The sequence below is a fragment of the Amyelois transitella genome, chromosome 14 (genome assembly GCF_032362555.1).
Source record: "Amyelois transitella isolate CPQ chromosome 14, ilAmyTran1.1, whole genome shotgun sequence".
Taxonomy (NCBI): domain Eukaryota; kingdom Metazoa; phylum Arthropoda; class Insecta; order Lepidoptera; family Pyralidae; genus Amyelois; species Amyelois transitella.
The window spans coordinates 4,553,923-4,561,187 of NC_083517.1; positions in this window are offsets into that span (position 1 = coordinate 4,553,923).

The following is a 7,265-nucleotide window of genomic DNA, read 5'->3' on the forward strand; positions in this document are numbered from 1 at the left end:
TTGGCTTAATGATAGAATTGAGATTCAAATAGCGACAGGTTGCTAGCCCATCGCCTAAAAAAGAATCCTAAGTTTGTAAGCCTATCCCTTAGTCGCCTTTTACGACATCCATGGGATAGAGATGGAGTGGTCCTATTCCTTTTTTGTATTTGTGCCGGGAACCACACGGTACGTATTACTATAAATATAAATAAAATATAAATATATATGGGACAAATTACACTGATTGAGTTAGCCTCGAAGTAAGTTCGAAACTTGTGTTACGAGATACTAACTCAAAGATACTATATTTTATAATAAATACTTATATAGATAAACATCCAAGACCCAGGACAATCAGAAAAAGTTCTTTTCTCATCATGCCTTGACCGGGATTCGAACCCGGGACCTCCGGTGTCACAGACAAGCGTACTACCGCTGAGCCACAGAGGCCGTAAACTTTTATTACTTATTAGTAAGCTTAGTCAGTTAATCCTTGTCCAAAGCTGAGTCGCTAGTTTAAGATAAATCGTAAACCAATATTTAGCCGTAATCTGGAACACGATTCAACCCGCCGCCATCACGTTTAAAGATCATTATGCTTGTCAGATAGCAGTTGATCCTTGCTATACCTTAATATAACTAGCTTTAAACCCCGGCTTTGCTCCCACGCATTTTCATTTATCTTAGATCCCACGAGAACAGTAAGTTCTATTTTCATTATAGGTAGGTACGCTCTTGGTAGCTATGTGGCCGCGTCCAACAAACGTTTATTTTTAAGATAAATAAATTAATAAAACCTTAACACTTGGATTAGAAAAAAATAATTAGGTAAGTTCCCAATGCGCTAGTTTCTTATATCTCGTAAAAAATGTGCTTTGCCCTTCCCACAAAATCTTTCGCATATCGTGATTTTTAAACATAGTTAACGTTCACTCGTCCCTGATTTATTACTATGTATGATGACATTAGGAAATGATTTGTTAGACAATATTACATATTACCTACTGCTCTAGCTCTTATATAACATAAAATCTACCTACGTACCTTTATCGAATAACCTCTCCCATATAAACTATTCAAACTTGACGTGAAGTTTCCCAAAGGTATCTACTATTTTAGAATTAGACTTGAACCTCTAATTATAACTCGGTTACAGACATTCGTGTTGTATTCAAGAATGGAAAGACTCAGATTCATTGAATCTTCGTAGCTTTTATTCTCAGACTTATTGACTTGAATGTGAAATTAAGTATGTTTATTTAATTTTCTACGAGCAATAACCGATATACTGTCCAAGTTTTTATAAAACATTCAATGCTAACTGGTTAAATGTTTATAACATATTTTCATCGAATATACCTACTCCCATCAATTTTTCCACGAGAATTTTTGCCTAAGAGAGAATTTACAAGAAATAACTTTAGTGAAAATGGAAAATAAATTGAATAACGAGATATCAATAACTTGTGCCAAGCCATGAAATACGGGGATATATACGCATAAAAATCAAATTCATTAAAATATACTTACGAAGGGAATTTATTACTGACATTTACGTATATAACACTTTTGCGTTACTAAATGATGAGCGATTGACGTACCAAGTTTTAAAATAACTTGCAGTAGGAAAACAAATATTAAGATTATTTAGCATATTACTCGGGTGGAGCTGCGGGTGTAATCTAAGTGTTATAAAACCCTTTAAGTAAGCCTGCGTTATATTAAACCTAGCGCCGATAAAAACTAATGTAATCCGAATTCTTAATGCATAGGCCGATATCTTGAAATTGGATCTTGTAAATATCCTCATAGGCTGTTATCCCCTGGGTCAAACTAACATTAAGGGTTCTGCTGGGTGAAGAAGTAATAATATATGTCGATAAGATTATGCGACTACGCTATCTTTATTACATTACAAAAATGCTGAACGACGTTACATTATTAGTGAGTGAAACTAATAGTCGAATTAAGTCAGATTATCAGTTAAAAAAAAATCGAAATTTACATTAATTTCCTCAATATTTTGCTGCCAAGCAAGTTATCGTTTATTTAATTTTATAATGATATTTGTTTTTAAATATTCCAAAAATTCGATAAATATAGTACAGAAGCCTCCAAACATGACTTTCGCAGATCGAACAGGGTTTTCGTTGCATGTATAGTGTGAAACTATTGAAACCGACTTTATATAATAATCTATTTTCAATTTTAATTATGACTGTGTGATGTGTACTGTGAGGTAAAGTTCTTAAAGCTTCTTAAAAAAGGCGACTTTCTCCGCTTTGTATCTTCTCTTTTATCTATCAAAATATATAATGATCAATGATTTTCACAAATATCTTTACAATTATTTTTGAAATAAATGCATTTATCGGAATCTGCCTGTTTATAAATTGTACCAATTAAGTATATTGTCGTTCTCAGTGTTCACTCATTCACTTTCTTTGTGGATATATTCGACAAACTTCAAAGAAAGTACACATAACTAACCGTATACCTTCATTCTATACTCAATTTCATATTAAAATGCAATTTATTTCGTTACCCAAAAAAGATACACCCTGAGGTAAAACATTATTATCGCATTTAATTTTCTTCAGGAGATTAACAGCTTTGATATTTTTATTTTATTCTAAACGGAATACTGAAATGCCAATAAGAAATTTTCATATGTTGACATTTTAGTGTATATGACAGGGAAAAATAGCTCGAACTTTGCGAAATGGGCGTTATGTGTGTAAGTAAAACACTTTACTGCACCAAAAGGAAAACAGTACAAAATACAACATTATGGCAAAGTAGCTGTTGCCCCCGAATTCTTTAACTTATAATGAAAATCTGTTAAGTTTTTGCATGAAATAGTAACAAACACACACACATGCCTAAAAACTATCGCATTTATATGACATGCTGCTGATTTTACAATTATAAAGTGGCCGTGTGGTTACCGAAATAAATAGAAAATAGGACCACTCCATCTCTTTCCCATGGATGTCGCAAAAGGCGACTTAAGCTTTTAATTTTATAGCTATTAAATTATTTATGTTATAATTCATAAACTGTCCGTAGGGCTACCACAAAGTAGTAAAATATTAGTCATCCTTCTGATGGTAGTCCTATTCGCGTCCTTTTTCTGGAGAGGAGCCCGCTTAAGTCAGGTTTTTAGATCATATTGCAGTGTTCTCATTGCAATATATTTATATATTGCAATGAGAACACTTTTAATTAGATAACAATTACCTCAAATCGACGAAGTGTTGCATGAAAAGATTTATGGACGTCGATAAAGCTGTAGAAGTATTCAGGGATCTTGGCGAGTGGAAAGATGTAGTCATTACATACTCTTCAGGAAAATAGGCGTAATTAAATACATGTTAAAACCCCGGGTAAAAATATAGTCTTCCAATAATACAGGTATTGACAATGCAAAATCCATAGAAATCTGAATAATTTTCTGTTGAAGAGCACAATGCCGAGGCAGCGTTCCTGGTAATCAATAAAATTTTACTTTTCTCGATTTCCTTGAATCGAGAAATCGCTGAATAATCCCTTCTTTTTATATATTTACTTACTAGCTTTTGGCAGCAGCTTCGCTCGCACACAATGTCGTTTACCGCAAATCCCAGGGGAACTGTACTTTTTCCCGTGGTCGTTTTAAGACTTATTTGAAGTAATTGATATGAGGTCATAATTTCAAGTCATCTTTTATGTGCTAGATATTTTTAATTGTTTAATTAAGTCTTCATCTCTTAAAAAATATTTACACATTGCAATTTAAACAATAAAAGAAATTTTTATAACCTTTAGAAATTTTCTATTAATAAAACAAACTAAAAGTCTCGGTCTTAACGCTCAAGACTTTTTTAAGTAGCAATAGCAATTCCTATTGCTCATACTTCATGATAGCCTATTTTCTTCATCTAACCTCACGGTCATAGCTTATTTGAAATTCAAAGGGCTCGGAACCAAAGGCTCGATATGTCCGAAGAGACCGATTGACTACCAATGGAAAATATCGAGTTTCGTGTTAGTAAAGGAAAGTGTCCCTTATCGCTGAGACCTCGCATTAAGAACTGCTGCTGTAAGTTGTTAGTTTATGAGTAAATACATAGGATATTATTGATTACTAGACTTTTTTACGGCTACCAATAAAAAATATCAAGTTTCGTGTTAGTAAAGTAAAATCTCCCTTACTAGTAAGTTCATTTTCTAATTCAACTAATTATTAACCTCACTTATTATTAATTTATTTTGGACAGAAAAATCCTTTAATAAAAAACAGCAAAGGCGGCTTTATTCCTAAGCTAATAAGTATGTACTTAATTGTATGTGATTTTCACGACATTTTAATACGCGATAAGTATTTCAAGGATAATTTAAGCGTCTCGACGGGTTTTGTTCACTGACTTGGAATTAAATCGAAACTCTGCTCAAGAACATCCATATAAATAAATCCTTAATTTGTGACATCAATTACATGTTAATGCTAGTACCACAGAAATACTCCAATAGCTAGTATGGCAACATTGACGTGGCCGAACTATCGATAGTTGATCTTGGTAATCAGCTAAAATCTAAAATATCGATAAGCTTATCGATACTATCGTCGACAGCTCAGTTTGGCATCAAAAACTACAATGGTATCTATAGTAATTTTGATAAATACTATTGTTAGTTTTGGCCTACCGATAGTGATGATACCTTCGACAATTTTAATTTCACTATCGATAGTCCAGCAATATCGATAGGTAGGATAGCCAACACTAGGCAGCATAAATCATTAGCTACCATGCTAGACTGGTTTCCGGTTTAACTAAGCTCTGACTTGATATGTGAATATACCCAGTAACCAGTATCCTACTATAATTTTGAATATTCCTGTTTTTTGCCTTAACACTGGTTTATACAGTGATAATGACTGCAGGGCAACGGGTTAAATTGCAAAAAAAAAAAACAGATTTTATTTGATTATCTTTTTATGTTTATATATTCTCTTAATTTATGAAATTTTCAAACATATCAGTAAGTAGGAATTTATTCAAATAATATATTTTCTAAATGTCTCATTGAAAACATACGAGTTTTCTCGCAAATGGGAGGTCGTTAAACCGGATCATCCAGTTGAAACCGGTATAAACTCATAACTCATGTCACGAAAACAATGATAACGAATGAGTAAGCCCTCGAGATATTTTTTACGCTTAACCCTTGTAATAATACTTCCCTGCGTATTATTAGTGTTCCGTACCGCAAAGGAAGAGGGAACCTTTAGATCCCGCGGTGGTCGTTTTCCTCATTTGTAACATACAATCACGTCTTTAAATATAAATAAATATTTTAACAAAATATGCAAAGAATTTAGAAAGAAATGAATCTTTAAAAAAATATGTATTAAATATGTGAATAAAAAACAATTTATTACCTACGTCACATTGCAATACGTACGGCACCCACAGTGCTAACCAACTCGCGCTTGACCTATTGTGTAAAAGAGTAAATCCAGTACAATTCCTTTTAACTATTGTTAAATTAGAGACCCGCCCTTACCTTGCACAGGTGTTTTCGACGTTTTATTATACAACAGGTTCCGCCTGAGAATTTCATATGCGTGGTATCGCGTGCTTTAAGCGGCGTATCATGATGAAAGGAAACGCCGATTTTGAAAAACATTTCTTGTCCTCTTCTTCAGCTTACTCTGAGCCCTTACTTTATTGATAGTTTTTATTTAGATTCGCTATATTTCACGAGACTAAAAACGAAAACCAATTCCAAGTAAGTACTGAAAAGAATAAGTTTAGAACCCATTTATAGATTTTGGTCGCAGGTTGACCTCAGATTGCTCTTTCCCAAGGAGGACAAATGCAATAAGATATTTTGTTATGCAAAAGTACCTAAACCCATTTTCTGAATAAGTTATTCACAAATATTATATAATTAATTCTCATAAAAAATAATGTTCTCAAGAAGGGCTCTGAAGGGTATCCTCCTCGTTGCCAAATTGCTAAAAACATTCGTACCTTCTTCCCATAGGTTTAGGATCATAAGTACCTATAACCGTGTTATGGGCAATTAGTTGAAACGTAATATGTTCATAACTGGCATATTCCATAATAAATAACATTCATTATTATAATTTTATTTGTACAAGATCCAAGCTGGGATAAGTTCCATTAAAAGGGTCACAGCGACCAGACAGGGGTTAATTCGTGTAATTACCTTACTTACTCACTTTATGATCATGGTCATGGGCAGAACCCGGGTTTTTCCCAAGGGAAGTGACACTCGGGACAAACTTTAGGAAAATGACAAGTTAACAAACAGTTTCTGTGCTGAGAAAAGGAATGTCATATGATATCTTACCCGAGAAACGCCAGCAAGATAATAAGTATAAATTTATTTCTTTGTCAAAACGGATGCCATTACTAGCAAAAAAGCTTTGCTGCTCTTTTTCTACTGAATAACACTTCAATAAAATGGCAACACCCAAGAGCACTGCACGTTTCGGTAGAAAAAAATAAATTTATGAACACAAAACACCCATTAATAAATAGAGAGACACGAAATCATTATTTTCCCGAATTATTATATGTTTGCCTTGCGTGTTACCGCACTACACCACTGAAGTCCGCAATTTATACAATATTTTATAACAATGATCTGTTAGAATTTTCACCTTTGACCCCACGAAATAAAATTTAGCTCAACATTCACAAAGGATGATTGGGTTAATAAACAAATGCAAATTGATATTAACATTCAAAAGAATCGGTCAGATTGTATGTATTGCATTCATATTTTTATCAAACATACGATATTATTTGCATTGTATAAAAAGCTTTCCATTTGGAATTTTTTGCTTTGATGAATGTCGAATAAGGATACTTGGAATACGTTAGACGGGTTGTTTGGGATGTGTATTTATTTTTATCGGAAACACGCGCGACTAATTTCGATAGCAAACACTCATCATCCTAGCTTATTGATTAAGTACTATGAAAATGTCTAATTTTTGCATACATACATAAATATTGATCTCGCCTCTTTCCGAGTAGGCGAAGACTTCATCTTTGCACCTGCTACGATACTTGCATACATCTTCTGCTCCGTCCACATCCATCAAAATTTTCTTATTAAAGTTTCACGAGGCTCCCTGGTTTAGGGGCGGTTTGATTATTCACATTAGTTACTTAGCCTTTTTAAGTAGAAATTAGTAAAACTGGATAATTTTTGTTCCCAGGATAGTCGGCTCTGAAGCCGGCCTGGCATGAGGCGTTCGCTGCACA